General features: G+C 31.3%; 1 pseudogene; it reads left to right on the forward strand.

Moving 5' to 3' along the window:
* Positions 1-5,891: 5,891 nt before the first annotated feature.
* Positions 5,892-7,339, forward strand: LOC113691548 (loganic acid O-methyltransferase-like; annotated as a pseudogene).
* The last annotated feature ends 2,165 nt before the right edge of the window (positions 7,340-9,504 follow it).

Consider the following 9,504-nt stretch of genomic DNA (forward strand, 5'->3'; position numbering starts at 1 on the left):
CTTTCGCTTTACTTCCATTCTTGTGCGTGTGTAGGTGTTATTATTATTTATGTATACATGTACCTATATATATATATATATATGTTGACTTATTATTATAATTATTGTATTAGTTTATTACACTTGTATTTATATTTATATTTTCGTTCATATCCTTAATTTATTTCATCTATATCTATATCTATATTGTTGTTGTTATTATTATTATTATTATTATTATTATTATTATTATTATTATTATTATTATTATTACCATTAGTGTTATCGTTAGTATTATTATTATTATTATGATTTTACGCGTTCCGTTTAACAATTTAGGACTTGTCTTACATTATATAAATTAATCTAGTAGGGCAAGATTAAAATGTTCTAGATTTCTATTTAATTATTTAGACTTAATTAATTAAGTACAAGCTTTGATGACTAAACTTCAAAAATTATTTCTAGATTGGATTTTGTAATTTAATACCCATGATAAGCTACTTAACAATTCAATAATTTAATGAATTCAGATTTTAGATTTCATATTTCAAATTTCAGTTTTCAAACTTCTGTTTTATTAAACGCACCCTTAGTCATGGTGAACTCAAAAATTCCTGATTGAACTAAAATCCAAAAACAATAATCGCTCCCCTCTAGCTGTCGATGACTAAATGTGGACATATCTCTCTGTGTGTATATATAAACAAGGCTAAAGTCCGAAGAATAGGCGATGGTAGCTTTCAAGTTTCAACCACTCAAAATTCCTCATTGAACTAAAATCTACAACAACAACAAAAAAATATCGGTCCCCTCTTGCAGATTCAAATAACAAACTTTTCCATCTATCTATCCAAAATTGGATTCTAACTCCACTCTCTATTGTATTGAGACCAAAATCAACAGTCCATTACTTAATTAACTCCCAAAAATTCGTTTGAGGCCCTAATATAAGCATCACAAAATAGTGTATTTTAAACATCTTGACAATAGTAAGAGCGAATTGTCTTAAATTTGGATGATGAAAAAATTATGGCAAAATTAAAAAGAGTAATAAAAAACAAATTAAATCACAAAAATAGCAATCATGTTCGAAACTTCCTAGTGAAACATTACCGGAAAAGATTATTGTTTTCTGATAAAAGGTAGAGAAGCAAACCAGCTGTACAGAAGTCATAAAAGAAAACAGCTAAGTTTAACAAATAACACAATAGGATACGCAACCAACAATTATAAATAACTATTTTATATCACATACGTTACATCGAAAAAAATATACGGACACTGGAACCCAAACTCACAAACTCACATCCAAAAAACTATACACATACTTCTCACAACTCACAAACCTAAACTATTGGAACACGGATATTGTTCATTTTTTACTGCTAACGTCATCCATATCAAGTGCAAATTTTGGATCGGACTCCTGATTCATTTTATTTGGGAATCGTTGCAATTAAAGCCTGATCAGTTCCTATTAATTAAAGGCGCGCTCTCTACTCTACTCTGAACCCAGCCCTTATCTTTGCTCTTTCTACTTTCAACCTTCTCTCCGCCGGTATTCCTCCATAGAATGGAGATCTTGGCTTCAAGTCAAGGTTTTCCTTCCTCTTTCTCTGTTTTTGTTTTAGGTTTAATAAAATCTTTCTTAGAATATTCTAATGAGAGTTTTGTCTCTTCTAATGTTTTACTAGTGAGAGTTTTCATATCTCACAGGTTATTCTAGTAGGAATTTTGTTTGGTTTTTGTTATTTTTCTCTTCGATTTAAGAGTTTTTTTTCAAATCTATATATTAGATATGGATTTCTTGAATCTTTTTGTCCGATCTCAACATTAGTTTTGAATTTGAACCAATTTGGTAGAAGATCTAAGGGAATAGATGGGTGTAGACATTTATGGAGCAGCTCTGTAATTGATTAGATATGATAATTTGTGATTCACAGTGTAATCTTTTATATTTTATAACTTTGATAAATTTAATGAGTTTTTATATCACATATATTTGCGATATGTTCTATGTATTTTCTACCATTTGTGCAGTTTTATTTATCAAACAAATCGTGTTGGACGATTTTTAGCTAGTTTATTAATAATATTGGTTTTTTTTTTATCAGAAAAGTTCCTATTAATTAATGAACAACTGCCTTACTAAGAAAAAAAAAAAAAGGTACCTTACAATCAAATGGTTCGGTTGCTTTTCTTTTCCCTTTTTTGTTAGAGTGCATGTGAATGTATTTTGTTTGGACAGTGAATTATTTGTCAAAATTTACATCATTAACACATTTTTTAACCACCTTTTTATCTCATATACATCACATCAATAAAATGTTATTGTATTTTTTTTAAAAAAAAATTATTCAAAATAATCTACTATCCAAACTTTCTTCTTTGAGTTGATGAATGTCATCACATAATCCAATTTTATAAATAAAAAATGATTTGTTAGTAAAAATAAAAATATTATTAGTTAATAAAACTAAAATTGTTTATACCTAAAATGTAACATATATTATTAACTAACAAATAACCTAATATTTGACAGGCATATAGAAAATAGAAATGTATAGAACAGTAAACTTGACGCCTACAATTTTTGTGTTTCTTACTACAGTGCAAGTACTTCGGAGTGGGAATGAGTTTTCCTTAGACTTTTCCAAATTTACGTTATTAAAAAGTTAATTTTAATATTATTAAGTCATATATGTCTAAATCAATTATTATTATTTATAGAATGTCTTCTTATTTAGTAGCGTAGTAGTAAATCAACTCTAAGTAGGGGAAGGATGTGTTGGGTGGTACGGAGGGAGGGAGTGTAAGTAAGAGGTCTCGGGTTTAAGTCCTTCCATTTACACTAAAAAAATCAACTTTAAGTAATAATAATAAACTAAAGAAAATGGATAGGTGCATATTTAATAACTGGTCCCCGCATCATCTTTTATGTTATTAGGTTCACACTCCCTGCCCTGCACAAACAAATTACTTTCTTATATTAACAAAATGATTTCTCCAACTCTCTTTGTCCTAATTATTTTGTCCTGTTTTGAGAATCTAACATTTTAAAAATAGTGATTTGTATTGTGATGTTTGTGTTTGTCTTTTCAATTTTACCTTCACAAATTCAAATTTGAATTTGAATGATAATATATATATGATTAGAGGTAAGGGTTATATTGGAAAGAGAGACTAAAAGATGCTTTGATTTTTTAACAGTAAAAATATTTTGAACATTCTAAAATAAAAAATATGAGACTTTCAATGGAATGGAAAAGAATTTCTTTATGCCTCACATGACCCACTTGCCCCGACAGCTTAGGTGTTGCAATCCTACCAAATCAACGGCCTTTACATATAGTTGTTGCCAAATTGGAGTTAGTGCATTAATAATTTACTCCTCTCTAATTTGAATTGGAGTTGGTGCATTAATAATTGGAGTTTGGTGCACCGGTTAATAACTCGTTGCCCCGAACCTATTGGATGGTAACACTTTAGGACTTTACCACCATGTTTCGTACTTTTAATTTTGACAACTCATATGCATAGTTTTCTTTTCAAATTACCCCTAAACTGCCTAATTTCTCAACAGTCAACTTTTATACCGTTGTATTTTCTATTATATATTCACTATAATATTCTACTATTACATGCTATGATATTAGATTATAGTATAAATTAAATAAAAAAAACTCCACCAATCGCCGCCTTATACTCGTCCTTTTTCAAGACCATGTGGGCACTTTCATTGTGACCACTATTATTTTTTATTTGACATAATTTAAAAAAAATATATATATATAACATCAATAACAATCATAATTATAAGTCTTTTGAATATTTGGCCAAAAATAACAAATGCAATTCAGTCATTTTTTCACATTTGATATTATGCAAATCTAAATCAATGTCTATGGATTTTTTTACAAACAATATTCAAGATGTGACAAATAAAAAATCAAGCAAATTGACATAACAAAATCATAGTTTTACTACAAAACATAAATAATTGCCAAGAAAGGGTACATTATTTTATCACAACAAGGTGTTATTTCAAAATATATATTTTTAAAATTTAGGGTGGTGAAGTGCTACCACCCCGTAAATTCAGGGGAACGAGGTGTTATTAACCAAAAGGTGCACTTCATGCATCAATGTTTGGACATGTAAGCGAAAAGATGGCCATTGGCCAAAAAAACCGGCTGGGTAAAAAATTATGAATGTATAAATTCGATTCATTGGAAAGTTGAGCAGTTGGAGGACAGCCATGTGACACAATGACTGAACATTGTATAGCCAAAATTTTTAAAAAAAAATGAAAATGATGGACGAAAAAGGGCAGCGAAAGGCATGATCAGAAAGCAAAAGTGCTTCTTACTGGACTAACCCCCTCGCTATTGCATTGGAAGCAATATCGAAGGGGCAGTTTTATTTTAAAATATAAGGAAGGGGCAAAGTGCCTATTTATTGAATTGAGAAAAGTAAAGTATAATTGAGAGTAAATTTTAGAACCGTTTAATGCTTTTAACATTAAAATTTATTTAAAATTTATTTTCAAAAATCAACACCACTCATAATATATTTTATTCTTTGTGTTAATTAGAAAGAGAATTTTGTATGAAAGTTATCAAGTTTTATCATTTGATTGATCAGTACAAATTTTGTCACGATTTTGACCCATTTTTACCATTCAAATGTTTTGTGTAAATTAAATTTCAAAATATTTTAAAAAATATCATCTCTTAGTATGTTGATTTAAAAATCAAAAGAAAAGCAATGACACAATTGCATAAATCAATAATATTATCTAAATTTAAATATAAATAAATTAGAGAAACCAATAGAGAGAAATTTAATGGAGAGGATCCTAACACATTGCTGTTATGTACTTCCTCCGTCCCAACGGAAGGGACGCTATTCAAAACTTTAGGTTGTGTTTAGATTGCAAATTTTTGGAGTTCTTATAGAAAATGTATTGTAACGATTTGATATATGTGAAGTAAAAAAGTGATTGAAAAATGTTTTCATGAAAAACATATAGATTTTTTTGGTAAAAAATCCATTTCCAAACAAGGTCTTAACTTTTTAAGCAAAGTAGAAGCAAATTTGTATTTGAGCTGTTTGTACCCTCTTTGCCCCCGTTCTTTTTTTTTACAGCAACGATAACATTTCTATACCCTAATTTAAAGGGAATGGGAGTCTAAAGAAACTATGTATAAGAGCCTAGTAAATATAAGAACTTATGAAACTAAAGAGGTGTTCTGACTTCTTCGTTAAATTTTTTTCATTATAAGTGGAGTTCGAATCCCTAACCTACAACACAAAGAGGACTTTAATCTCTTTTTTATGGGTACTGTGATTTGGCTCGGCGGTTCTCTTTGCCCCATTGATAAGTGAAAAAATTCGTAGAATCACGAAAGAAGATGCCGTTGGTCTCCCGACATTTTAAATCCATTTTATGCACAGTAAGAACCACGCACCAAAGTTGACCACATATATTTGTGGTGCCGTCACACACCAATTCTTTCTTCCAAATATATTTTTTCATGGGTCCAATAATTCTTTTATCAATACCTTTATTCTAACAAATCAACAGCCTTTACCTTTGGTAAAAACTACCTACTACAGTTGGATCCGAATTTTTTTAGTATAAAGTGTCATTAAACTCCTTTTAACTCCTTTAAGTCTTTTAGATCATGTCGTCTTATTTAACATGTTTTAAGAAGTTGAGTGACTTTTTTTGACCAAAAAATTTTTTTAAAAAAGTTTGATCACCAAATAGTATCATTTTAAATAGTTTAGTCACCGTTTTTCAACCAAAATGGAGGCCTTCACGTGGAAAATCAACCCTTGCATCAACGAAGGCTTATTTAAGTTGTTATGGCATCAACGAAATTTGTCTGGAATCTGGATTCCACATGGAGAACGGAAATCATGCAAGTCTTGCATGCAAAACGCTTGTGGAGAGCAGTAAATATATGGTGAATAATGGAAATCACTACAAGAAAACTAAAGGAAAGCCTGAATCACACCCCATGGCTGGTGGAAATGATTCTAAGAGCTATGCTCAAAACTCCAGCTATCAGATATTCTCACAAAATATTTTTCATTTTTTAATAAAAAAAAAAGGTGGAAATGGTTCTAAGAGCTAAGCCTGAAACATTTTTTTTTCATTTTTCATTTTTCATTTTCACAAAACCATTCCATCACGTACCACTCAATTGACATTGTGCATGTGAATTTTTGTGTCACACTTCCTATAGAAAGGGGTGATTGAAGCTGCAAAATGTGAAATTGTACAAGCAATTAAGGAGAAGCTGGAAAACGACTGGCCAAGACATTTGTGATTGCTGATTATGGATGTTCCACTGGACCCAATGCATTCCTTGCAGTACAGAACATTGTTGAAGCAGTGGAGCTAAAGAACAAATCTCTGCAACAGAGCCCACCTCTCGACTTCCATGTTTTCTTCAATGATCTTGTAGACAATGATTTCAATACTCTCTTCAAATCCCTCCCTTCACCCCGAAGATAATTTGCTGCAGCTGTACCTGGCTCCTTCTACAAGCGTTTATTCCCTAAAGCTAGCCTTCATTTGGCTAATTCTTCTTATGCACGCCATTGGTTTCAAGGTTCCAGAAGAAGTTGGAGATCATAATTCATTGGCATGGAACAAAAGCAAGGCATATTGTTCGGGCACAAACAAAGAAGTCACAGAGGCATATTTTGCTCAGTTCCGGAAAGATCTCAACAGGTTTCTGAATGCTAGAGCAGAAGAACTTGTCATAGGCGGCCTTTTGGTGATTTAATTACCCGGTGTTCCGAGCGGCACCCTTCCTTTTAATACCGGTGCAGGCTTCCTCCAAGAGCTGTTAGGATCATGTCTTTTTGAGATGGCCAACTTGGTAGGATCTGACAATTTCCATCTTCATTTTAATTTGATCTGTAATGCAAGTATTGGGGGTCACACTCATCAGTTCAAATGATTTCTTCTGGCTTTGTGGCAGCTTGTTTATGTATGCTGCAGGGATTTATCAGTCTAGAAAAAGTGTATTCATTCAACTTGCCAATGTACTTTCCATCAATTGAAGAATTAGACCTGGTTATAAAAGGGAATGGTCAATTTAAAGCAGAAAGAATAAAGATATTGGATCACCCAATGCAGCACTTGCCTTTTGACGCAAAAATGACTTGCTTGCAGACCAGATCTGTCTTTGAGGGCTTCATCAAAGACCATTTCGAAATAGACATTGTCGATCAACTGTTCGATCAATTTGCTAAGAAACTTGAAGAAAGTTGCTCAATCTTTGATCAGGAAATTCGCAAAGATACTGACCTATTTGTTCTGCTCAAACGCGTCTGTTGAAGGATTGTTGTTTGGTTGATTTACTATCTAAACTGATATGCACTTATTTTTGTCTCATAAAGTATCACCAAAGTTATGGTGACATTTCTTTTCTCTCAACTGTTGATTGTCTACATACTTGATCATATTCATGATATTCAACTCTCACGTAGAGCTGAGATTTTCTCAAGTCAACTTTCTTTGCTGGATTTGGGTTCTCATTCTACTTGGCCATTATGCTTTGATCTAAAAGACTAGATTATAGTTTTCTCAAATAAATGGCTCCTCGAGTCAAGTTTTCAGGAAAACCTACTCGTCAGCTGATGTTTTGGCTTCTTTACAATCTCATCCTCAACAGTGAACGACAGCTATTCTTGTATATCCTTGAGGGACTTACCATGAGACATTCGGGCGAAAGTTGCTTTAGATTGTGTAGCTATGTCTAGTTCAAATTGATTCGTGCAAGTCTTAATCCATCGGTGTAAACACATACAGTTTTGATATAATGGTGAACTTTACAGCAAAATAGTTATATGAGTTGATAATTCAAATTTGTACTCAAGTTATAGGAATTTATATCAGAAGTTATATAAGAATTACATCAACCAGTTTGAACGAGTCAGAATTCAACTTGTCAGGCATGTTTCCCTTAGTTATCTGACTGCACTAATCTTTGTGAAGTATAGACTATAAATTGCATCTTCTTGACCGTTAGACAATGATTTATGCTGTTTTATGCTCCGGAAATTTACTTGCTCCTTTTCTTCTCAGTCTTCATAAACAGAGTTAGTAATAATGTATTTGGTAACGTTTTTTTATTTCTCTTTTTTGCTATCTAAATTTGGTCAAAGTCATCCAAGACAGTATGCTCAAAACTAAGCGAAACATTTCATCAAAAGTTGATTAGTTGTAGCTTGTCCTGAATTTCCATTTTGAATTTGCTAAGGGAAATATTATTTGCACTCCATTTTTTATTATTTATACTCTCACTGTTTTTTTTTTATCATATAATCTAGTAAATGAAAATTATATAATTAAAATAATAATGAAAATGTGATTAACAAAAATAGGAGTGTAAATAACATTTTCCTTTTCTAAATATTTCTAAACAACGCTCCAAACTGACTGTCCTTCTCAAGATCTTTCCTAGAACCTTGTGTTGACAGAAGTAATTCTTAAATGTCCACTTGGTTTGACCCCATAAATTGTGCCATCAACATAAGTTGGCTTAGTTGGTAAGGATCGGTAATTTCCTTATAAAAGCTCATTTGTTTGAATTTCGTTGTAGATGTGAGAAATGTGTTGATGGACGATCCGTAAAAACCTTTATAAACGGCATGTGATTCCGGAAGCATACTTTGACGCATGGTGCTGATTGAAGGCGAACTCACCCAAACTTTTTTTAATTGAAAAAAAAAAATGTCTGCATTACTTTCACCAGCCGCCTAGTGGCCTACTAATGCCTGTAGTTACCCTTGAGGTGCCGGTCAATTAAGTACAATTACTAGTCCGGTGCGCGATTTGCTCTAGATGGCGTAGTTTTAATTTTTAAATGGATTATTATCACTTTACCCCCTTAAACTATATCACTACTATCAGTTTATCCTCTAATGTTATTTTTTAATCAGTTTACCCCCATAAATAATTCAACTCAACATGTTAAGAAATTTTGGACAAAAATACCCTTTTATTTTATAGCATTACTACAATGTTATTATCAATTTATTCGTTTAGATTACAGTGATACAATTACTTTAGTTCCTAACATTATTTTTTAGGCATTTATCTCATCATTAATCTAACTAGTATGGTCAAAAATTTTAAATATATTTACCCTTTTATATATAATTAAAAATAAAAAAGTTGGAATGGTTATTCTTCTTTTTTTCACTTTGAGAGATTGAAAAACATAAAAATAAAAGGGTTTTCTCAAATTTCTTTTTTTCACACTTATTACTACTAGGAAAAGAAAAAAAGATAGAAAAGAAGAAGCAAGAAAATTAGATTTTGCAAAGAAAGAAAATAAAGAAAAGTCTAACATTATCGTATTACATTAAGGTTGTCGGGATTAGGATTGGAATTTGGTAGTAAACAGAAAAGTGAAATAATTTTAAAATAATAAAATATTTAATTCTTCCTTATTTGTAATTTTTAAAAAAAGAATTGAGCTCTCTCCCTCTCCCCCT

This window comes from Coffea arabica, chromosome 1e (assembly GCF_036785885.1).
Source record: "Coffea arabica cultivar ET-39 chromosome 1e, Coffea Arabica ET-39 HiFi, whole genome shotgun sequence".
In the NCBI taxonomy this organism is placed as follows: Eukaryota; Viridiplantae; Streptophyta; class Magnoliopsida; order Gentianales; family Rubiaceae; genus Coffea; species Coffea arabica.